We start from the raw sequence: 15,767 nt of genomic DNA on the forward strand, positions 1-15,767 counted from the left end.
CGGAAAAAGGTAATCGATTCGCGCGACGGATCGATCGCACAGTGCATCCTGCGACGACGACGACGACGACAACGAGGAGGAGGAGGAGGAGGAGGTGGAGGACAAGAGCGACGGGGAGGTTGGTCTCTGCTCACGGCGGGGCTCATCGCGCACACTTCCTAGGTTAGCGCGGCTCTAGCTAACGTCCGGCAGTCCGACGGAGGGAAACGGCGGCGGGCGGGTGTTTTATCGTGCGCGGTGCGTCATGGAAAATGCGTCGGGCAGCTTTACAATAAGAGAAGGAGAAAGAGCGAGAATGTGTATGTGTGAGAGGGAGAAAGTATGAGAGGAGGGTCGAGAGAGAGAGAGAGAGGCGCGCGTGTATGCGTGTATGCGTGTCGAGTGAGAAAGACAGGACAGCGATAGAGATAAAGAAAGAGAATGAGTGGGAGGAAAGGAGGGGGTGAACGAGGCGATAAAGCGGACGACGTGTCCCGCTTAACAGTAATTGTGATAAAGACGACTTGTGTGTCTCGGATTCCAGACGTTCGTGCGACTCGTGTAGGCCGAAGAGGCCTCTTCGTCGAACGTCGCCGTCGCCGTTACCACCTCCGCCCTCCTCCTCCTCCTCCTCCTCTGTTTCTACCGCCACCCTTACCCTTCGCGATCGTGAATCCCGCGTTCCCGACGGGAGTGAGGCGCGTTACTCGTTTATTCTGCGGCCAGATCGCTTCCTATTCCGCAGGTGGTGCGTAACGAGGCGGCGAAAAAGAAGGTGGGAGGAAAGGGAAGAGACGGAAAAAACGGGGTGCGAGGGAGTGAAGAGGGGGGAATGGAAAACGGCGCGTTATCGGCCGCTTCCGGGCCCTTTGTCGATCGCCACGCCTTCGAAGCTGCGTTTGCGCCACGCCATTTGCGCAACAGTTGGAAGTTGGAATTTCGCCACCCTGAAAATCGTCGCCCCCGCGCGCGGCCCAACTAAGGAAGGGAGAACGCAACACCGCTGCCTTCCCGCTGCCGTCGTGGACGAGAATCCAGGAGAAGCCCGTCGCCGGCTGGCCACCCACCCTTCGCCCTTCATCGTTTGCGAGAGAGCGGCCGTCGTCGGCAGTCCGTGAATCGTGCGCACACATGGCCGATTGCCGTACGTTACATGCACTTATACGGGGTGTCTCCGAGGACGCATGCTTCCTTAGTAGCTAAAGAACGAAACAATTTTCTCTCTACTCTGCCGTTACTTACTTATCACACTAACAGGGTGGGAAGTTGGTAATCGTAAAATCGATAGGAACGAAAAAACAAAGTGAATTCTGATAATTGGTATTATATCACCGTCAACTCTGTTAAAAATTATGGAGTAGTTACTTCATGGGCATTTAAGGAATTTTTGCAAATTGTATATTGAAGCAATTCGAGGCGTTTATTGAATAATTGAGTGATATCATTGGTTGCAGATTTTTAAATATTCATGATCCGAAGGAAGTACGCGGATTCCGGAGCGTCTTGTATCATATCGCGCCGCATTGTTCCACACGCTAAATTTAACAGCTGACCCGATCAATTAACAGACTCGGAACGAAGGCGTAGTTGCTCGGCGACGCTTCCGACGCGTCCCTCTTATTCTCTCGGTTGTATCCCGAGAGTACAGAATCAACAGTGCTCGTTCTCCATCTTCGTGGAAATTCGCCGGCGAAGTAAAATACGATTTCGCCACCACGCACACGCGTATGCCTCGCGCGTCGAAGCGTCGTCTTACGCAACGCGTCGCTTCGCGCCACGCATTTCGAGGTGCATCCGACGCATCCATGCAGAGATCCCACTTTACGCATTGTTAAACGACGCCTTTTGCAAAATTATGCGAACTCTCCTCGCCGCTGAGGAGGGGCGATCCGGCCCATTATCATGCATCAATATACCAATCCGACACGTGGTAACGCAAAATTGTGAGAATTTTTTTCCAACCTACGCTCCAATCTGGCACCGTGCATTAATGACCGGCCTTTATCCTGGCCTTTATCCGACATTACGTACTGTACACGCTGGCGTCGTCGACGTAAATCGACACGCGATAGGTAGTAAGGAGACTCATGGAAAAAAGATCGCCTGTAAGAACGGCAGCCCCTTCTCTTCCCATCCTATTACACCCATCTGTTCCATACAGCTCGGACGTTCAATGGACACTCTTGCACGTCCCTTGGATGTCCCGTGTAACGCACGGATATCCGCGTTGACTGTTGTTTTCGAGAAAAAGTACCCGGATTTCGAAGTACTTGCATGCGACATCGTGCTCTCTGCTGAAATTCGTGATAAGGAACTCTGGCAAAATAATTCAGACGTAATCAAACGGAAATGTCTTTTCGTGAATTTATTTTCGACTCGTTTTACAATCCGTGATAGTTTTATCGTAGTACTGATTAGATTTATCACGTAACGCTCTTCGCACGAGTGATTCTCGCGGAATAACAAGCAACGGTCGCATTATCTACTCTCAGTGAGTACTGGGGAATCCAGGTATCTCGGAATATTGACTGTGCACTTGGGATATCCGTGTCGCGCGCGAGCGTGACACGCGCTCGCGCGCTCGGCGGTGCCTCTTCCCCGGAGGGGGCGGACGCACCGCCAACAGCACGCTTTCCTTCGTCTCCATCGGGTTGAGAGACTCGACAATTCCGCCGCTTGTCTCGCCGTCGCGCCATTCGACGTGCCGATCGAAGCGCCAGGATTTTTCCAGAGCGGCGGAATCGCGGAGTCGCCACCCCGATAGCTGTTCTCCGCTGGGCCCCGCGCGCTGCCATGTAGTACAACAACACTCGGGGCCTGTTGGGAGAAGGGCAGAAAGAGAAGCTTCATCAGAGCGGCCTTGAGGCTGAGTGACCAGCCAATCCCAAGCCCCCGCTCGGCGAAGGAGGTGGCGCGGGATTGGCTGAGCCTTCTTCACGGTACCAACCGCGACTTCTTCCGGACGCTTCCGGTCGGGGACCACAAGGCCGATTCCCCAGGAGCGGCAGGGGCCCCTGGTGAGTTCTGCGCGTTACAGGTAACGCCGATACTTCTCTATTTTTCTTCTTCCTCCTCTTCTTCTTCTTCTTCTACTATTACTACTTGTTTTTCGCCTCTCTTGCAAGCACTGTTCTCCCAGCACTCTGTCCGAGCAGCAGCAGCATTCGAGAATTGCGAGTAGGTGCCGACATACGTGGTTACCTGGGCCGACCCGCGATCGGAAATCTGGAAATCCCCCGATACCGCGCTCCAGTCGACGATCGAACCGGTGTGAGCACGGTGAGTTCGATTCTCGATGCGATAGATACGAGAGAACGAATCTTACGCGGCGACCATTTTCTCAGAACGCGACGCGTTTCCGTTTCAGCGACTGACTCGCCGTCGCTTTTGCGAGAGTTTTGTTTCAGTTAAATAAAAGTACGAGCAGCACTCGGACCGATTCTCTTCGTCTTTTCTTTTCAGTTCTGAGTCTCGATAGAAATGTTCGGCGGAACCGAGGTTTTAAGGCTAAGGTCAGTGAAACCGATGCGCGCAAGGCTCATTTTCGCGCGTCCGGTAGCATCGAAATCCGAACTCGCCGCGAAGTCGTACCGGATTCGTACCAACTTCGGGGCTACATCGCACGCGCGCTGTTACGATCTCGAGGAGAGACGTAAAGGTATTTTTTTTCTTTTTATTATTATATAAATTTTTTTGTTCAATCGAATAGGCATGGTCTTCGCAGGAGTAGCAAGAAAACTTTCGACGCAGCCAACGGAAGAGACGGTTCGTTGTTCCAATAGTGTTTCGTACACTTTGGCGAATCTTTATTTGGAGGTAAAGATGAAGTAAATTTTTTAAGTTCCCTGATTGATTAAAATTACGCGTGGGAATGTAAAAAAATACGAAATCATCCGATCCAGGTAGGAGAAGAGTCGAGGAATCTCGGTCGCCAAAAGTACAAAGAATTTTAAAAAAGTGCAGCACGTAACAGCGCGCGCGGGTGCAATAAATTAACACACCTTCTTCGGCATTCCGAAATTATCGAGCGAACCTATTCTCGCACTGTCGGTGATGCCTGGCTCACGATATTGCACCATTATACTTGCGCGAGTGGCACTCGTAGATCGGTATGACCGCCGCACGATTCACGATATCGTTTGCGCCGAGAAAATGGTAGTTACGAGCAGACACGAGGACCGTTTTCGCGTATTCTACCCCCCGAGATGCGACCTCGATGAAATCATCCCGGTTTCGAAGCGTCCGGAGCTATTCTTGCAAAGAAGAAACAGAAAAAAAAAAGAAAGAAGAACACGACTCTGCAGCAAATTGATCGATACTTTAACGCGGCGGCCAGATATGAAACACGGGCCCGCCAAATGCAACTCGACGGTGGCTGTGCGGCACAGGAAATCGATCTCTTGTTCTCCCGTCTGCCTCACTATTTTTTTTTTCTTTTTTTTGTCCTTTTCTTTTTCTTCGTATCGCCACGGCGCGCGCGATACGCCACCCGACTTGGCGATTTTTGACGCACCAGTCCGGCTCTGTGTGTTGTTGCCGACGCAGGAAATCGATCTCTTGTCGGCCTCTTCCTTTTCCCTTTCCTGCGCGTGAAGAAACGCAGCGATCGCCAATTGCCGGGCGATTCCCGCTGCGATTATGTACCGCTGATGAACCGCTGACTCGCTGTTATCATTCCCCTCCACCTGTTCACATACACACGTACACGTACAGTGGCACACAGTCCGGTCTTCGAACTTTGGTGTCGGACCTCAACCTCTTCTTTTGGGGACGGTGGTGTGTCACACGCATACATTGCGGCTGCGATATGTTACATTTTGGTCCAGCCGATTAATATATGTATGTATGTATATCTCTCTTTCTTATCCCGGTCCCTAGCGCACATGAAACCAACGCTTCGGCTACTTTACTGTCCAGCTTGGTTGCCACTTGGTTGAGTTTATCAATATGAGAAAATAGACCCTCAGACAATTACTCATACAGACTCAGGGGCGAGTACTTGTGGTTAGGGTGCTGTATTGTGTGATATTATATTATATATATACATATATATGCGTTAATTATCATATTATGTGCTCCCAACTGCACGTACACTTCATTATCGGCACCCCCTTGCGGAATGAAAGCCTCCTTAGAACGTACGCGCTTTGCTAAGTAGTGCCGTACCTTTAATCGTGTCGACGTGAGTTTATGACCAAGTGAGCGGTGGTGTGGGCGCCATAACTCAATCTCGCTGCATCTCTACTAACGATCGATCGTAAGCCGTATCATACCTCGCGTTTTCTCGGCACGGCCCGAAGGCAGGAAACGAAACCGGTATGCTTTGCCGAGTTAATTTTTTGATTACACGCCCGTGCGAGAATGCATCCACGAGTCGTCACGAATAAACCTAACGATCTCTGCCTTTCGCGTTTGTAAATTGTAAGTATTATAAATCTAGACTGGTAGACGTCACAGAGAGTTTCGATCCTCCAATACTGAAGAAAATCGTCTCCGGGCTATGATCCAGGCAAGTGTTCAGTGAGGAATCGTGCGATGCGAATCTTGTTCGCTTAATCTCGCGGCTCGACGAAACTTCCGGCAGACAAAGTTGTTGGATTTTGATCTCCATGAGGCGAACACGTTCCGGAAAGCGTGTCGAAGGGATAAAATGTGTATGATTCCCCTTTTAATCGCGTTCGATCGCGGCTTCTAAAATACGATCCTTGGAAACCAGGCCGTTCCTCGTTTGTGGTACCTTCCATTTCATCCCTCTACCTTCTAGTTTTTTCGATAAGAATAAAGAGAATACGTTTTTTTTTTTCCTTTATGAAGATCGAAAAGTGTTGAGACAGAATTTCTCGCCATATTTTTAGTCTGCAGAATTGAGCGAGATCTCGCGATACCAATTTTGCATTGCGATATTTTAGCAGATAATTTTTGAAATCGCGAACGTATCTCTGTGTCGCAACTATGTTTTTATCATGACATTTTATTTAGCGTGACAGAAAAATCGCTGTTCAGTGCAAGACCTATTGATCCTTGGAGAACCTGGATTAATCATTTCCAGAGTCACGCATTTCTCGATCTCCTCTCCAACATCTCTGCGAATGTTCGCCGGAAGAATCGGGCGGTATCGCTTCGAAACGCCGATTCTAAGCGCGTGCTTGTAAAAAAAGCATCAGACTTTGCAGTAGAAAGGTGAAAGCGTACACGAATCGAACAATCGAACAGAATCCGGTCGCGATATCTCTTTCCCTGGCCCGATTACACCGACAGCCTTGATTGGCTGACATTATGGCCGGCGATCCTGTTTCTAAATCGCAATTGTACCTGATAAACAAGATGTTTCCTTACTTAACACAACCTTTCAAGGAACGCTTCGCGAAAAGAAGACCGATCATCGTCAATCGATTTTGCTTTTCAAATTTCAGTTTAAGTGTTGAAAGAGTCCTATTTCGTAACGCTTAATCTTGAAAATCAGAAGGAATGACTTTCCGCCGTGATTCTGCCAATTATATGGAGCCAAAGCGCGGATCACGTTGTGCAGCCGAACGTGTAAGCCGAAATGTCGTTAACCCGTTTAATTGCCATCCGCGTGTGCGTGGTGCACGCGACGCGGGATAATGGGAAGTGGTAGGAAGCGGGGGAGGAGAACGAGAGTCTCTCGACCCGCGTGCGAGCTGGCGAACGAGCGAACGGGCGTCTGAATGAATTTATTCGGAAGGCAACAAGGGAGCCGGGCCGAAGAGACCGCATTACCGGGAGCGCGCGCTCGGCGCATTTCTGAGAAAATAAACTCTCCCGCGCTTCCACCGGGCCCTGCTCGCGCGATCGCGCTCGACTTCCTCCCGAAGCGGGTTCCTCTTCCTTGAAACCGATCAGTCCCTCCCCCTTCTCCCCCCTGCTCGTTGCTCCTGCCTTCTCTATCGCCCTGTTCGTCGGTGACGCCGATTTGAGAAAGAGGGAGACCGACTGCGCACGATTCGCTTCGCGGGTGGATAACGAGAAAAAAAGGAAAACGAAAGAAAAACCGGTAGATGCGTTAGGGGAAAAGAGGGGAGGGGCGGAGGAAGGAGAAGAGGCCGGGGCGAACAGGATATCGAATTATTTTTTTATTTTTTTTGCTTCGCAGCCCCTTCTCTTGCCTCCTCGCACGCGTATATTGATTTTTAGAAATTCCTCGCGAGACGGGCGAGCGAACGCGCGAACCGCACCGGTCTATGAAGGAGCGGAGAGGCGAGGAAGCGGAAATCGGAGGAGGGAAGAAGCGGCGCGACGAAACCACCCATGGGTCGCGGACCGCCTTGGGAGAGTACATTCGATACGAGCAAATTAGAGAGTCGCCTCGAGAGAGACCCGCAAAAATACCCCTTAGTTACCAATTCCCTCGTGCGGCCTAAAGTTTCCTACGAAATACTCCAAGATTCTATTGTCCGTTGCAACGTACGCGCGTTACGCGTCCTTTATCTCGCGTCGCGTCATCGTCGCGAAATAACGAAATGGCTACGCCGGGATTTGCGCGCTCGGACCGTTAATTTTAATTATCAAGCCGAGAAAGAGGGGAGATTGAAATTCTCGGCCGCGCTAGGCCTAACTGCGCTAGACGGCCCTGCTTTCGCGGTCGAGAGCAATCGAAGGCAGTCGGAGTCGTCCGAGCGCACGGATCGGAGCGATGTGGTGGGGGAAAGCGCGCCCCTACCCTATCCCTACCAGGCAGCGTCGTTCGTCCCCCCACTCTATGGTGACCGTGTCGTTGCCTCTCTCGCTCTTGCGACCGCTTCCTCCGGCCCCTCCGTACGTCTTCCTTCTCCGTCTCGCTCGTTCCCTCTCCATGCGTCTTGCTCCCGTCTCTTTCTCTCTCTCTCTCTTTGGCACGTTCTAGCTCGTTCCGCTCGTTCTTAACGTCAAACCACTTAGGGCCGCGGACCTCGGCAGTCAGTCGATCTTTCCTAGCAGCGGCATTCCGGCATTTTCCACCTGATCGCGCGCGGACGGTCCGGCAAACGCCATTTTGATCGTTGTTACGTTTCTGTCGTCGACATCGTCCTTGTCGTCGTCGTCATCATCATCATCAACATCCTCATCGTCATCGTCGTCCGACTCGCGCGCCGAGAGAGTGAAAGAGGAGTCTCGCGCGTGAAGCGCACGGAGCACGTTCGCATGTGCGCGCCGCGCGTCGCGTCGCCTCGTATCAACACCTGACGATTGCCTCGAAAAACAGTATACGCGCCCGTACATGCTACGTGCCGCGCACTAAACCGTGACGCGCGTTGTTGGTGCGGTGCCGGTTTGATTTCTTTTTTCGTTCGTTCACTCGTTCACCGCTCCCCGCGTTAGGGAGGAAGAGCGAGAGAAAGAGACAGGGCCAGCGAAAGAGTGTGAGAGAAAGAGTAGCCCGTCCGTGCGCTGGACAAGGAGACGGCCAGGACGGAAAAGGACGGTGGCTGTTGTTTTTCCGTCGTGCGGACGCAACGAGAGAGACGAGTCTCGCGTGCGCGGTGCGGAAAAGGGAGAGAGAGAGAGAGAGAGAGAAAGTAAGAGGAACAGAGAGAAAGAGAGAGTGCGTGAGCCCGCGCGTGTGTGCCACTACCGTCGACGACGACGACGACGTCGTTCGCTCGTTCGTCCATCCGCTCGTTCGCTCTACGTTCCTCTGCCGTAACGTCCTCTCGTCGCTTGGCGCTAGGACCCACGTCGACACACTCACCGGAGAGCACGACCACGAGTTGGGCCGATACGCCGACCGGAAGAACGTGAGTAGTACGCAATGAAACCTACATAATAATTCACAGTGCGCGTCATTCCCCCGCCCCCTCGGCCCCCTTCGCCGCACGCGACGCGCGCTCGTTCGCTCGCGTTAAAAATCTTGTTTTTTTCCGCCCGCATGGCCTGCCATGTTTAACCGGCGTCTCTCTCTCTCTCTCTCTCTCTCTCCTTTCCCATCTCTCCCCCTTTTATCCTCTCTTTGATTTCTCTTTCTCTCTTCCCGCCCCCTCTTTCCCTTTCAGTTTGCACGTAACTGTGTCCCTCGCTCGCCGTTTTTTTCACCCCGCCGCCCGTTCGTATCCCCCGCGTGTTCATCGCTGTCCCTCCCCCCCCCCCCCTCTGTTGCTCCGACGAGCGTGTGCGCGCGATGCGCGTGCACTCGCGGGGCCGATCGCAAATTTGGCGAATCGCGACTGACGAAAGTCAACGACGAAAGGCGACCGGCGAGCCGACGTGGACGACGATTGCGGTCGCCGTCACCGCCGCCGCCGCTGTCAAGCGACTCTGCCTCCCTCCTTCCCTTCTGCTCCTCCCGCCGCTCCGTCTTTCATTGACGCGCTCTCTCGCGTGTTGTTTATCCGTTTCTGCGTAATTCGTGCGTGCGCGCGGAAGCTTCTGAGGAGGGGAGGGCGGTCGGCACGGCGGGGGGGGGGGGGACGGGTAGAGGAAAGCGCGAGCGAGCGAGTGGTGGGGAACGCGCGCCGAGAGAAAAATAATACGGGTCAGGACGTAACGTGGTGCGGTGCCCCCGCGGCACTACGCGAATTCTGCCGCCTGCGTGCATGCACTTCTGCATACGGTCCGTCGATGTGTGTTTGTGTGTTTTGTGCGACAAATCTCTTGTACATCTCCCGCCTCCTCTCGGGGTCTAAGCTCCGCGAGGACTGTTGGCGCAAGGGCTCCTCTTCGCGCCTATATGCTAGTGCGGGCCGCGCGGTGCAGCGCTTCCCCTGCGTTCTCGAACCCGCTTGTTTGTCACGCGAAGCGCGCCGACGACTGTCGCGCCATGCGACGGCGCTTACGAGGTGAATCCGAGCGGCATCGCTTCCCCCTCGTATCATGGGGTATCGTCTTGTGGCTTTAACCGCTGTCTGGTAATGGATCTCCCCGAAACGAGCGTGCGAATCTGAAAACGCGGCATGCGGCGAAACGCATGCGCAACTGCTTTCCTCCCATCGTCGTCATTAAGTATGGGGGTCCCTTGGATGTCCCGTTTGATGCGCAGATTTTAATAACTTGCCTCGGTGTTCTATTCTTCAGACTTCCAGGGGGTTCGAAACTTCCGAATTATCAACGCACTGAAAACCAAATTTATTCATGGTACATTTTCTAGCGGCACTACTGCCCGCTACCGCGCGGAAAATCCTCTTCGTGGAACTATCCGCGTCTCGTTAGAGATCTTATTATAGATGTCAAAATACAATTGAGAGACCAGCGCGGTCTCAGAAACGGGATGGACGACTCGACGGACGAATTACTTAGGGTCGGAAACAGCAACGTGCCATTTGGCGCGACCTTCGACACGATATTTCCTCCGTGTTGATATCCGAGCAACGATCTTGAAAAGAACAGTTGTCCGAGTTGGTTAACCGCGAGGGTAACAGACCCCTAGGGTCGATTGCACAACGGCGCGTATTGCCGGCGTTACCGAGAGCGCTAATCATCGCCGACTGAATATTCCTGGCCTATTTATATCGCAGCCAGACCCAGAAGATACAGAAAGGCTCGTGGCGTTCGTGGCGGTTTAAAACGCAACAACGTGAGTAGCACGAAATAAAAAGGAAGGGCGTGTAAGCTCGAACAATACGTCGTCGCTTAACGCGTATAAATATAGAATGGATCACCCGCGTGAATGTTGGCTGAATAAACTATAACGTTGCATCACTCCTCATTTAAATTCAGCGCGATTCGTCTCCGCGCGGATTCAGCCGGATTTATCTTTGCACGTATCTGTTTGAAAAACGGATCGGCTTCCTCGGTAATTCCTCCCCCCCCCCCTCCCCTCTCGTGAATGGGAGAGAGTCGAGCCTAAATTCGTCGAAAGATGCCATTAAAATAAAGTCGCTCGAGCAAGTGGGACACCACGTATTTCTTCCTCGTTCCTTATATCTTATTCTTGTTCCATCGCGTCTCTTGGTTCTCTCTAATCAGCGTTAGTTAACCAAGCCCCTCCAGCACGACCAATCCTCTCGGTCTCCGGACGAGTGGCCTAATTTTCCACGAGGCTCTCTCGCGCTCGCGCGACGAAAAATCGAAAAGCGCGTCGTCCGCTCGTCATGCGCAATTTTTCGAAACGGAGTATCGCTTTGAGAGATGACTCATCGGCGCGGCGTCGCAAATCGAGATTATAGCGGAGCGGCTTTTCCACGAAATCCGCCACGCAATAAAACTGCGGAGCGTTAGTTAGGTGATTATTTTTACTCGGGATTTTTGCTTCCGGGAAAAATGACGGCAGGCTTTTTGCCCGACGTTTGTTTCGCGAGCAACGCGCGAATTGTAATCGTAATAAGGTCTCGTTGGTAGACTGTCGTCCGTTTTCGCGGCCAACAAACTCGCTATTCCAGAGCATCGGCTAGTATTGACCCGAAAATAACATTGAATCAGACGCAATAGTATCACGTTATGTCGTAAACGTAGGAAAAAAAAAGATAAAGATAATCTTCATTTAACAAGGTTCGTTTTTTCTCCTGCATGTTTTCTCGCCGAAATAAGATTACATTCGAGAATATCTATCGTAAATCTTATCGTTATATTTTTTTGTGAAACCACGTCGTTGCGAAACAACATGGCATTCGTGAACACATTCACAATTGGGAGATGTATGATTCTCTTGATTAATCATTATCGCTCGTATTATTATCCAACATTCATAGACAAATAATCTTTTATTCGCTGAGCTCTTTTTACGTTGTGACAAATTTTATTTTGCAAAAATATTTTTCTCAGATGTTTTGAAAATCGCGATGCTATTCCTGAAAACTTTATTCGCTGTGATTAATGCAAACAGACGTCAACGGCTGACTAACGTAATCATTCTTACTTTTTTTTCATTTTTTTTTATCCTTTTATATTCCACATAACATAGTTTTAATAATCGTGCTGTAATACGAGGCGACGGCTTTCCACGCTAACGCTAGAAATCGATTAAACCGCTTTTAATGGCTGGAAAAAGAACTTTCGACCTTTTTTTTCTGCACGAATTGCGTTATCGCGCGAACCTTGCGTCACGACTCCCGTTGTGTTGTGTTGGCCGCAAATCGTAAAACGCTTTGAAAACTAGCTGCTATTTGACGTCATCGCGATCACCTGACTTGTACGTGATTTTCTCGTCGCGCAAACTTCATCGCGTTATGTTTGACGTCGCGGCGAAGCCGCGGGATTTTTCCGAAAAGGAACGTTGGGCGAATGAAACGAGGTGATATTTTTTTGTTTTTCCAACGATATAACGCGGCAGAATCGAGATTGATATTTTCAGCAAGTGAACTGGGTCTTAACGGTTTTAAGATCTTGAACTCTCGTTCACCGTAGGCAAAAGGGCAGCCATGGATAACGATGGTGAATGTAAACACACCAGGAATACTGCAAACAGACCGTTTGAGCTTCTCTTTTTATGTGAATTTTACATTGTGTCGCCAATCTTTTTATTGAAACATGGCAGAGACGTTCAATAATATCTGAACGTTAGGTTCCGCGGTGCCGCAGAGATAGGTCATGAAATAGATCGTCAACCGTTGATCGACAGGAAGAGAGGTGCCTTAAGCACCCGAAGGATCGTCGATAATCGGCAAACAAGCGGATAATGAACGGTTTCGCGTGTACCGCCGTTGTAACTTAATTATGCTTGCAGGATATAATTGAAAAACCGATTGCCGGTAATCGGACACGATTATACTGCGGAACGTTATATCCGTTACGCGTTAAATGTTTACACTGACATGGATGGCATCGTGCTGCCGTTGCGAAGGTATTATTGCTGTTATGACGAAATGAGCAACGGTGTCGTAATATCATACGGTATTATAAACCGCTTATTTTAAAAACGAAGTAGTCCAATTCCTGTTTTGAAACGCTGTGAACATATCGATTAAGCGGATGGAAATAATGCTACGATGTATGTGTGTACTCATTTGAAGTCCCAAGATTACATTTATGCTATTTTGATAATAAGCGACTGACGTGTGATACGACTCGTGCACATACAAAAAGAGACGGTCAAACTGTATGAAAAACTGTTGAGACCAAGCTATTAATCGAACTACAATGACGAAAATTTAAATGCGGAAATCAGAAAGATTTGATAAGCATAATTTTACAAAGATTTGCATTAGTATCGGTTGAATGTTTGCGTAATGACGCTTTAACATTGGAACGACGAAGTACGTCTTGGAGCTCTAAAAGTATGCAATTTTCGTGTTACGTAGGAATGGCAGACTTTCAAAAATGTACGGTAACGCTTCGCCGGTATCACGTGCATATTCAAATCCAACAATTTATTCCACGCACGTATCCCCCTTCTTCCTGCGATCTCTCTTTCGTATGCACGTCCTACGAGTGCAAGCCAGTCGTTTTGCGAAATCAAACAATCCGACAAAATAGTCCTACCTATTACACGATATAAAAAGTAATCGACTGTTCGAAACCTATTCTGCGCGTCTGTCTTTCAAGCGCCGTTTCGACCAAGTTCAAAACTCCGCAACCTTGGCAGTCTGTATAAGAATTTTACGTGTAACTTTTACGCATTTTCGTACTACGAAAGAGCAAAGATCGAGTTGCGCAATGGTAATAATAAATCACGTACTTGTGAATCATCGTTATTCAGTCGCAGATCACAGTTCTACCTTAAAAAATACCATCATTATATGTGTAAATAACCAATCAATCCTAAAATAGCTTGATAACATTACGTTTATTTTAATCGCATTAGCAAGTGAAAGAAAATAATATAACACTCGGCGGGAATAACACGACGTATGCCAGCGAAATATCAATGAAACATTTCCTCTTCTCCTCCTTCCTTCCTCGAGAAATCTTCCCATCCTGGATTTTTCGTTATCCGGCCGGGCTTCTTTCTAGCAAACGGGGCCATCGGCACAAGTGTCCGTAGCCCAAGTCCGATCAACGGGCCGGGCCTCGAAGCAACCGGCAGTTTAGTAAACTCGGTTTTACGGTGCAGTTCGTACCTCGTTACGCGTTGCTTGTCCGAGATCAGGGCCGCACACGAGGAGAGGGAGGGACAGAAGCGGGACTCTGACGCAGTCACGCGGCTGCGAGAGGCACGCCGCTCCGCGTCGCGACTGCGCCGGCATATTATGTCGGTTCGTGCTCGTCGCCGCGCGGTGCGAACGACCTCGGCTCCGACTCGACTTGATTCGACTCGACTCGTCCCTACTCGAATCCGCACAACTTGACTCGAGTCAATTTGACTCGGGCGCGCACCCGGCGTCCGCTGCTCGGCGAGCCGATAACGATAACCCTTATATGCGCACGGGACCCGTGGATCGATATTTTATTGTCAATATTCCGACATTGACATTACTTGCGGCAGCGAGTGCGGTGACCGAGACGCGTGCGACGCTTTTTAACGATCACGTCGAGCACGGGCTGTCCTGGAAACGGCGACTTGACGGTGGACCTCTTGGTGGGCGCAAGATTGATCCTTTGTTAGGAAAAATTTTGATATTATGAGGGACATCTAAGCTTAGGATTAAGTGGAAGAGATTATGTCACGGGAAAGTCCTTTATTACTCGGGCCGCGTGGAACTCGAAAATGCTCGGTATCGTAACATTTCAAGGAAAACGAAAAGTCAGTTCGAAATCAGTGAGATATTCCGCGGATGAAAAACAGTCAAGTCAGTTCTCGGTGTATTACACTCGGAGAATATAATATCGGAGAATTTATCGGGCAATAATAAATATTTATCGTTCCGGGTTCATCGCGAAAAATCGAAAGCCGTGTGTATCCGGGCCGCTGAAAACTGCACGGGGCGTTCCTCTGTAAGAACATTGCACTCTCGGTTGGTACGGGCCGCACAATATATCGCGATATAACGCTGTTTTGATGCCGTCCATCGTGAATAATGAATGGCGGAGGCGTTCGTGGGGCAGAGAAGGAGAGCGAGGAAGCGAGATAGAGCAAGAGCGAGGAGAGAGGGATCAATACCGATGATGATCGAGAGTAGCGACATGCCTCAGCAGTGGCTCTAAGTTCCTTAGAGCTGCCGTGCTCGGCTGCGTTTTAGAGCGGTTGTACGGCCGCTGTTCGCGTTTTGCCGTGAATGTTCCGCATGCTAGACGTGCAAAACGTTGACACAATATTCATATCGCCGTGAACCGCGAAATTAATGATAGTCGTGACTGTGAATTCGCGAGGACAAGAGTCGCGAGCGCGGCTCGCAAAAAACTCGGGGAGAAAACAAAATAAAGTCGAGAAACCAGAAAGGAACGTTGTTTACGTAGAGAGAAAGTTACCGTACTTGAATCGTATATCAGTCGCGAAGACTGCGACTCTATGAACTCTTCATTGCGAGAGAGGAGTACTGAAAAGGATTCCTGCATCTAATATACGCTCCTCTCCATTATGTAAGTATTCATTAATTCCTATATCTGGCCTTGACTGGATTTTTCGTGCTCACATACGTGGACACGGATGGATGCGGGATTTCGCCATTTATTACAGCCGCAAGGTCATCGACATTCCTGCAATGCGATGTTTTTCGAAGTCAACGCGCAGAAGGGGCTACTAAATTATCCGCAACAATCGACGCGTCGAGCTGTAAGTTACAGCACTGTCTATCCGTCCGTCGCGTCGATTGGCGCGGTGATTATTGTTCGGAAGCTGGAAACGTGCTCGCCGCGTCGGGCAGGTCAGGGTGTGTCTGATCCCGCGCGTGCCTGGCATAGTAGCCGAGATAAAATCGATCGCGGCGATCGATAATCGGAGGTACACGCGGTGCGATGGAGCTGCCAAGTAAGTCGTACGACAATCAGTGACTCGTAATCAGGCTTGCAGACAATGTCTTTTTTTCCCTGAACTTGTAGGA

At 50.3% G+C, this 15,767-nt stretch overlaps 1 protein-coding gene across 7 annotated transcripts in view; it reads left to right on the forward strand.

The window, feature by feature from the left end:
• The first annotated feature begins 453 nt into the window (after positions 1-453).
• The window catches only part of LOC105280993 (zinc finger and BTB domain-containing protein 20), a 105,809-nt gene continuing 90,495 nt past the window's right edge, over positions 454-15,767 (forward strand). For 2 of the 7 annotated variants that reach the window (XM_020032226.2, XM_026969724.1), the window contains exon 1: positions 7,092-8,714. The gene's annotated coding sequence lies outside the window, so the exon portion shown is untranslated. Of the gene's footprint in view, positions 8,715-15,767 lie in introns of all 7 variants that reach the window. The other 5 variants (XM_026969722.1, XM_026969723.1, XM_026969720.1 and 2 more) reach the window with 5 other exon arrangements.

Source organism: Ooceraea biroi, chromosome 5 (genome assembly GCF_003672135.1).
Source record: "Ooceraea biroi isolate clonal line C1 chromosome 5, Obir_v5.4, whole genome shotgun sequence".
In the NCBI taxonomy this organism is placed as follows: domain Eukaryota; kingdom Metazoa; phylum Arthropoda; class Insecta; order Hymenoptera; family Formicidae; genus Ooceraea; species Ooceraea biroi.